At 35.2% G+C, this 7422-nt stretch overlaps 1 pseudogene; it reads left to right on the forward strand.

Annotated features, from left to right (window-relative positions):
* Nucleotides 1-1703: 1703 nt before the first annotated feature.
* On the forward strand, nucleotides 1704-1802 carry LOC132275616 (small nucleolar RNA R71; annotated as a pseudogene).
* The last annotated feature ends 5620 nt before the right edge of the window (nucleotides 1803-7422 follow it).

Genomic DNA, 7422 nt, shown 5'->3' on the forward strand with positions numbered 1-7422 from the left:
ATCAATACATCCTCGATGATACCCCTAGGCTTTTTAATTGATCGGTCGGCAAGTTGCAAAACTACCGACGTTGGTTTTAAGTCTCCTAAGCCTAATTTGACATATACCGAGTATGGAAGAAGATTAACACTAGCTCCTAGGTCAAGAAGAGCCCGATTAATGATATGATCACCAATGATGCATGAAGTAGTAGGTAAACTGGGCTTGGGGAGAGTGTTAGGCTGCAAAATTAAGCCACTTGCTCGGTTAAGACCACTTTTCTAGGCGCTTAACTTTTGTTCTTCCGCTTTTGGGTGCATAAGTCTTTCAAGAATTTGGCATAAGCCGGAATTTGCTTGATTGCATCCAAAAGTGGAAGATTGACTTTCACTTGCCTAAACATTTCCATGATTTCATTGGTTTTTGCCTTTTGCTTGTCTTTTGAAATGGATCTTTTTAAGGCATCCGGAAATGGAGCTTTTGGCTCAAACACTTTTTTAGTATTTTCTTTTGAAAACTCTTCAACACAAGAATTTTTAAATCACTTTGTTTCAAATCATTTTTCAACAAAACCTTTTCAAATTCATTTTTTGGCAAATCTTTCTTCAAATCATTTTCAAAATCATTCTTCAAATCACATTTTAAAGCTTTCTCATTCACAAGATCATGTATATGTAATGACGGAGGAATGGGATGTGAAACGGGACGGGTGACAACTTGAGGTTGTACCGGTTCATTCTCTTCATTAAATTTTTCAACTTGATTGTCCACAATCCTACCACTCCGCAAGGTAGTCACCGCATTAACATGCTCAATGGTGTGGCCTTCCGATGAGGAATGGGTTTCCACAACACATTGTTGCTTAGGTGGGGCATTCATAGGCATCTTTCCCTTCTCTCTTTCATTAAGAGTGCTTGCTATTTGCTCTACTTGGGTTTCTAGCTTTGCAATAGATTGAAAGTGGGAATGAAGCAATTGTGTGTTTGCCTCAAGAGTGCCCAAAGCATTCAAAACTTTTTCTTCAAAGGCAGGACTTCTAGCATTTCCTTGGGAATAAGATTGGTTGGGAAAATGAGAGTTAGCAAATTGATTTCCTTGTGATTGATAAGGTTTATAACCTTGGGATCCTTGGTTTTGAAGTGGAGGTGGAATGTACTTCCCTTGAAAATCGCCTTGGGAAGGGTTTCAGCTTTCTCCTTGGTTTTTCCAAGAGAAGTTCGGATGATTTCTCCAACTTGGATTATAATGAGTACCATAAGGATTGTTCCCTTGGTTCACAAAAGCTGCATTGACTTGTTCATTAGGTTCATTCTGCACTTGTCCGTGAGGACAATGAGAAGTAGAATGAAGAACACTAGAACAAGTCATACATGATTCATTCGATGCACGTTGAGAATGGTTAGGGAAGGAAGGAAGATACTTGGTTCGCCGAGTTTTGGTTAATCAAAAATTGATCAAACCTTTGAGATAAAGACTTTATTTCGGCGGCTATTTCATTTGAGTGGTCGACTTAATGTAAGCCAACACTCTTCCTACCTTGTGAATTTCTACCATTCTTGGATGATAATGTTCCATGCAAAGAATTTTCACTCATGCTCTCATAAAGACGCCATACGTCATCCTCATGCCTATCAATGGATGAGCCACCCATGGAAGCATCAACCATGCCCTTAAAATTGTCCGATAAGCTCTCAAAGAAATATTGAACTAATTGTTATTTGGGCATGTCATGATGTGGACACTTCCTAAGCAATTCATTAAAGCGTTCCCATGCCTCATGAAACATTTCTCCATCCCCATGTGTGAATTCTCTAATTGAAGTTCTCATGGCATTGGTCTTAGAAACTGGATAGTACTTCTTCAAAAACTCTTGTTGCATTTCTGCCCATGAAGTGATTGAAAAAGGCCTAAGATTGTTAAACCAATACTTTGCCTTGTCCTTTAAGGTGAATGGAAAAAGTTTGAGTCTTAATACCTCTTCCGGCATGTCTGTATATTTTACGGTGGAACAAACTTCTAGAAACTCATCTAAATGCTTGTAGGGTTCTTCACTTGGAAGTCCATGATAGTTAGGAAGCATTTGAATGGTTTGTGGCTTAATTTCATAATGATGTGCTCTAAATGGAGGCAATTGAATGCATGTGGGTGCATTGTATTCATTAGGCACATAGTGATCTCGTAAAGCAAGGGGGGGATTAGCAATTGGAGGTGCAACATGGGCACCTTGGTTGCCTTGAATGATGGGAGGTGGTGGAGCATTGATTGGCCTTCGCATTCCCAATGGAACTTGGCCTTGTTGTTGTGGTGGATGAACATATGGCCTTGGCATGCCTAATGGAACTTGAATGTTCTCATAATGCACATTTGGATGGAGGATACCTTGTTGGTCTATGTGACCAAGGTCCTCTACATGCTCTTCATTATGGCCTTCCATTGATGTAATGGATTGGGTAGAACTAGAACTTCCTCCTCCCCTAAGATTTCTAACTACGGATTCAAGATGAAAATCAAAAGGGACAAGAGTTGGTCTTAGTGATCTACGACCATCCATGCATAATGTAAAACACACAAACATAATGAATGAACAAACACTTCGACTTCACAACAATTTAATGAAACTTCCTTCACAAACACTTAACCCATACTCTTATGCTTTAACAACAATGATGCAAAGAACAATTAAGAATACCTCTACGCGGGCCAATGATTTAACTAAGGGATTGAGTAAAGAAAGTCTCACAAATGTCCTATAGCACTTCAACTCCAAATTTTTAGCTTAGCTTAACAATTTTTTATTTTTTTTATTATTATTATTATTATTTTTAAGCTTTCTCCTTTGTTTTGCTTTGCTTGCTTTGCATGGTTGCTCCTTTGCTTGAATTCCTAGCTCAATGCACCTTGTCAAAGATGAACAAACACAATAAGTAATTAAAAGAAAAATAAAAACAAAGTAAAGACACGATCAAAAGAGTACTAATTCCTAATGAATACCACAAATACGACGTTACCAATCAATCAATCCCCGGCAACGGTGCCAAAAACTGTGGTGTCTTTACAGGCGTGTGCACAAAACAATACACAAAACTTTGAATTTGAAAATTAGTGTCAAGTGGGCACCATAATTTAAATTTATAAACCGCTTAACACCTATACTATATAGTATGAGTGAGAAGGGATCGTCCCAAGGGATTGAGTTGTCGTACTAGCTTGAGGAATCAAAATTAGGGTTAATAGGTCAAGTGATCAAAATAGTGGTTGGTTGGTTGAATTAAACTAGATATAAATTAAACTAAAGTAAGCAATAATGCAATAGAGAGTAAGTAAGATAGAGAGAGATCTTGGGGTTTAGAGGTCACCACCAAACAATACTTTTCTACACCCTTAACAAGTGACTAATGAGGGAAATGTGTGTTGCAATTATGATGTGTGTGTGTGTTTGGTTGATTCAATTAGTAAGGATGACCAATTAAGTATATATTATCTAAGCAACATGTGAAAATCACAATATATCTAACAATTAAATATATATTGTCTAAGTAGCATGTAAAAAACACAATATATCTAGCAAGTCATTAATCCTTTCATTAAGCTCACAAGCCCAATACACCACAAGGTTAGAGACATATGCTACTTGCATTCAAAAGTATGGAACATCAAACAACAAGCATGGATTGTCCTCCCATCTAACAACTATACTACCACTACACTACAATTAAGCTAAAGACATGAAATTAAAACTAATTAAACTAAGGGAGAGGCACAATCCATCAAGAAATGAGTATGAACCATCAAGAACATTACAAGAGCATTCTATTAAGCACTATGTTTTGACAATATCTAGATCTATGGCATTAATACATATAGACATGCATCAATAACACAAGAAATAGAGACAAACACATGAACATCTATTCTAACATACATAGACATATGGATAGAATGAAATGATTAATTGGAAGTATTAAACCACATAAATCATTGAATGAACAAGATCCATATATATAAAAGTGCCAAAACATGTATTACAACACTAATCCCTCAATAATACACAAAATCAAGATGTAGAAAGCATGCATGGGGCTGACTCTAGCCCCAAGAGGATGTCTAGCCACTCATGGTAATGCTTCTCCAACCCTCAAGGGCAAACTCCATGGAAGAAATCTACTCCTTGGTTGATGAAGAGCTCCCAAGCTTGTATCTCTAGCCTCCTCCTCCTTTCTTCCTCCCTAAGAATGGCCTCTCTTGTAATCCTATGATAGTAGATGGATGTTTTTCAAAAAGTGTATCATATTCTATATATAGGTAGGTCGAGTGACACACAAGATAAGCTGGGGTCATGCACAAAATATTCCCCAATGATTGGATAAAGACAGCTTTCAATAAGCTGGAAATTTAACTTTTTTACACTAGAGGAAGTTCGATCGATCGAACCTTGGACTTGGATCAATTGAACTTGTTGAGATCTATCAAACTGAGGCTGGATCGATCCTCAATGGCGGCGCCTTTTTGGATAAAAACAAATTTGAGATATTTTGAAGATATTTTTGGGAAAAGGACAAAAGTGGTTGGTATGGTGGTACAATTGGATAAGATCAATCATTTGGATAAGGACAAGAATGTTTGATCGATCAAAGAAGGAAGTTGGATCGATCGAACTTTTGAGATCTTTGAACAGGACAAACATGGCTCAGATCTATCTTGAAGTGATGAGATCGATGAAAGTTGGATCGATCGAACTTTAATCTAAGATCGATCGAAGATGTTGAATTCCACATTTTGCTTCCTTTTGCTTCCACTTGACTCCTTTCTTTGATTTATCCCAGAATTGCTTCGTTTCTGCTCTTATTTGGCTGAGTTAGCTTATTTTCAGGATAAGTGCCTGAAAATGGAAATAACACGAAATCAATTTAAAATGGTAAAGTAAGATAGATAAAGATACTAGAATACCGAAGCTTAAGGGGTTTAAATACGCACTTTTCAGTGCTCATCACCAACCATTTTAGTGCTCATCACCAACCAATTAGGTCCCATAGACTACTTGGATATGAAGTTTAATAGGTACAGATAATTACCCATGAATAGTTGTATATGTAAATACATATATATATAAAATGAAAATAATTTATTAATTAATATTATGGTAATATTAGTATTAATAAATAATCTGATGTATATATTTTATATATTTATATAATAAGGAAATACATAGATTATATACGTAACATATTTTAAGTTACATTTTTAATATTTTAATATTATTATTTTCTTTATTAAGTTGACTTGGATTGAGAAAAGGATTAGGGTTATTTTAGTTGTCTATAAATATGTAACTATAGGGTTGTGAAAGGGGCTGGAAAATAAATCACGTAATATATTTTTAAGAGAGAAAGAGAGAGAGAGTTAGAGAGAGAAGAAGGAAGAGGAAGGAAGAAGGAGGAGAAGAACCATTAGAGAAGAAAATCAGAGAAGAAGGAGTTTGAGGTTTTTTATCTGAAAACCTTAAGAGGCAAGTTCTTCTTCTATTTCTTTCCCTTTGATTTGTGTTTCTATACATGCCTAGGAAATTCCAGGATGATTAAACACTTAAGATTGAATAATTATGCATGCTTGAATTGGTTTAGAACAGAGGGTTTTATGTATTTACAGATATGTTCTTGATTTTGTAATCTTGAATTTTTGATGCATAATTAATGTTTAAGTTTAATCTTTACATGTTAAAATATTTAAAACAAATTAATATGGACTTATGCAATTAGATTGATGCCTTAAAACCTTTAACAATGAAGAACAGGTGTACAGTTAGATTTCTGGGCAGATTCGCGTAATAGTGCTCGATCCACTATTACAGTGTTCGAGCCTTGGATGTAAAACTCGAGCCATAAGTGAAAAGCTTGAGCCTTGGAAGTAAAGCTCGAGCCATGGACGAAAAGCTCGAGCCTTAGATGCAAAGCTTGAGCCATGAACAGAAAACTAGAGCGATTGATGAAAACCTTGAGCAATGGGTAGAAAGCTCGAGCTATCAGGATTAAAGCTCGAGCCTTACCTGGAAAATTTACGTAAATAGTGTTTTAAATTGACTTAATTGATTTTGAGGGGTCCCAAACTTTAAATAGGGACTAGGTATGAGTTTAAATAAGTAGACTTGATTATAACGATGCATGCTATACGAATTCTTTAAAGAATGAATAGATTTAATCTTTTAAATTTGTTTTAGCAATTGAGATTAAATGTTTAGCATGAATTGTATTTGAAGAATGCTTACTTGACTGTAAAATAAAATATCAGCATGTTTAAGACTCAGTTTGTCTAGGATACATGATATAGGAAGCTTAAATAAATTATAAGTCATTCCTATTTTGTGATAGAATGATATTCTGCTATTATGTTTATGTCTAGATTATTTTATGTATTACTTTAATTGTTACATCAACTGTTGGATTGTATGGATGTAATACACCAGTATGGGATGGTGGCATTCTAGGGACAGATTAATTAAAAAGGTTAAGTCCTACCTATTCAGATTTATAAGGGAACGGATTAACTTGAAAGTTAAGTCCTACTTATTTTTGTCAGGTTGACAGAATAATTGGATGCCACACCATTGAAATATATAGATGGATAGTTTACTTTTATGGTTGGATATGACGGATTATATATATATATATATATATATATATATATATATATATATATATATATAGTTATATGCCATAATATGAGCTTGAGTCTCAAGATCATGGTTAGGGTTCGTATATTGCTTAAGATGGATAACTGGATATAACGGATATCTGTGTGCCCTGGTAGGTCTAGGTACTTATGCTCACTTTATGTGCGATTTGCATGCTGCCTACTATTCAGGTTGAGGTAGACCTATAGCCTTGTGTTCATCTTATAGTGTGCATTTATATATCTACGAACTACTAGATATTGTTGGATTGACTTAGATGTATACATGTATCGGATCTCTACTTGGACTGTAGTAGAGTATAACGTGTTTGTGGGCCTAAGCCACCATTACTTTTCAAGTGTTCTCAGGAGTTGAGATTGTTCATGCTGAGCAGGGATTAGTCTACTTCACTCTTCTGGATTATCTATATAGTAGTTTCCTTTATGTTTCAGTATCTAGTTGTTGGCCGTTGATTATGTTGGTTTAGAATTTTCTAGGGGTCTACACAGTATGGATTCCCAAGTTGTATTTAAAGATTGGTTGTATCAGAATATTTTATTATTTAATGAAAATTTATTCTGAGAATTTATTGGATTATCATTTTAGTGTTCATTTCAGCATTTTTATTTATTCTAATTTATCTTTTTGTATTCTATGTTTGTTTATTACCGATTTGTTTTTTATATCCTCGAGTAATCGGGTATAGGCCTGGCCAACCTATATTCGAAAATTCGGGGGTATCACAGTCGAACATTAAATAGGGATTAGGTATAACT

Source organism: Cornus florida, unplaced genomic scaffold (genome assembly GCF_030987335.1).
Source record: "Cornus florida cultivar Cherokee Brave unplaced genomic scaffold, ASM3098733v1 CherokeeBrave_3.0.0_Hap2_Chr09, whole genome shotgun sequence".
Taxonomy (NCBI): Eukaryota; Viridiplantae; Streptophyta; class Magnoliopsida; order Cornales; family Cornaceae; genus Cornus; species Cornus florida.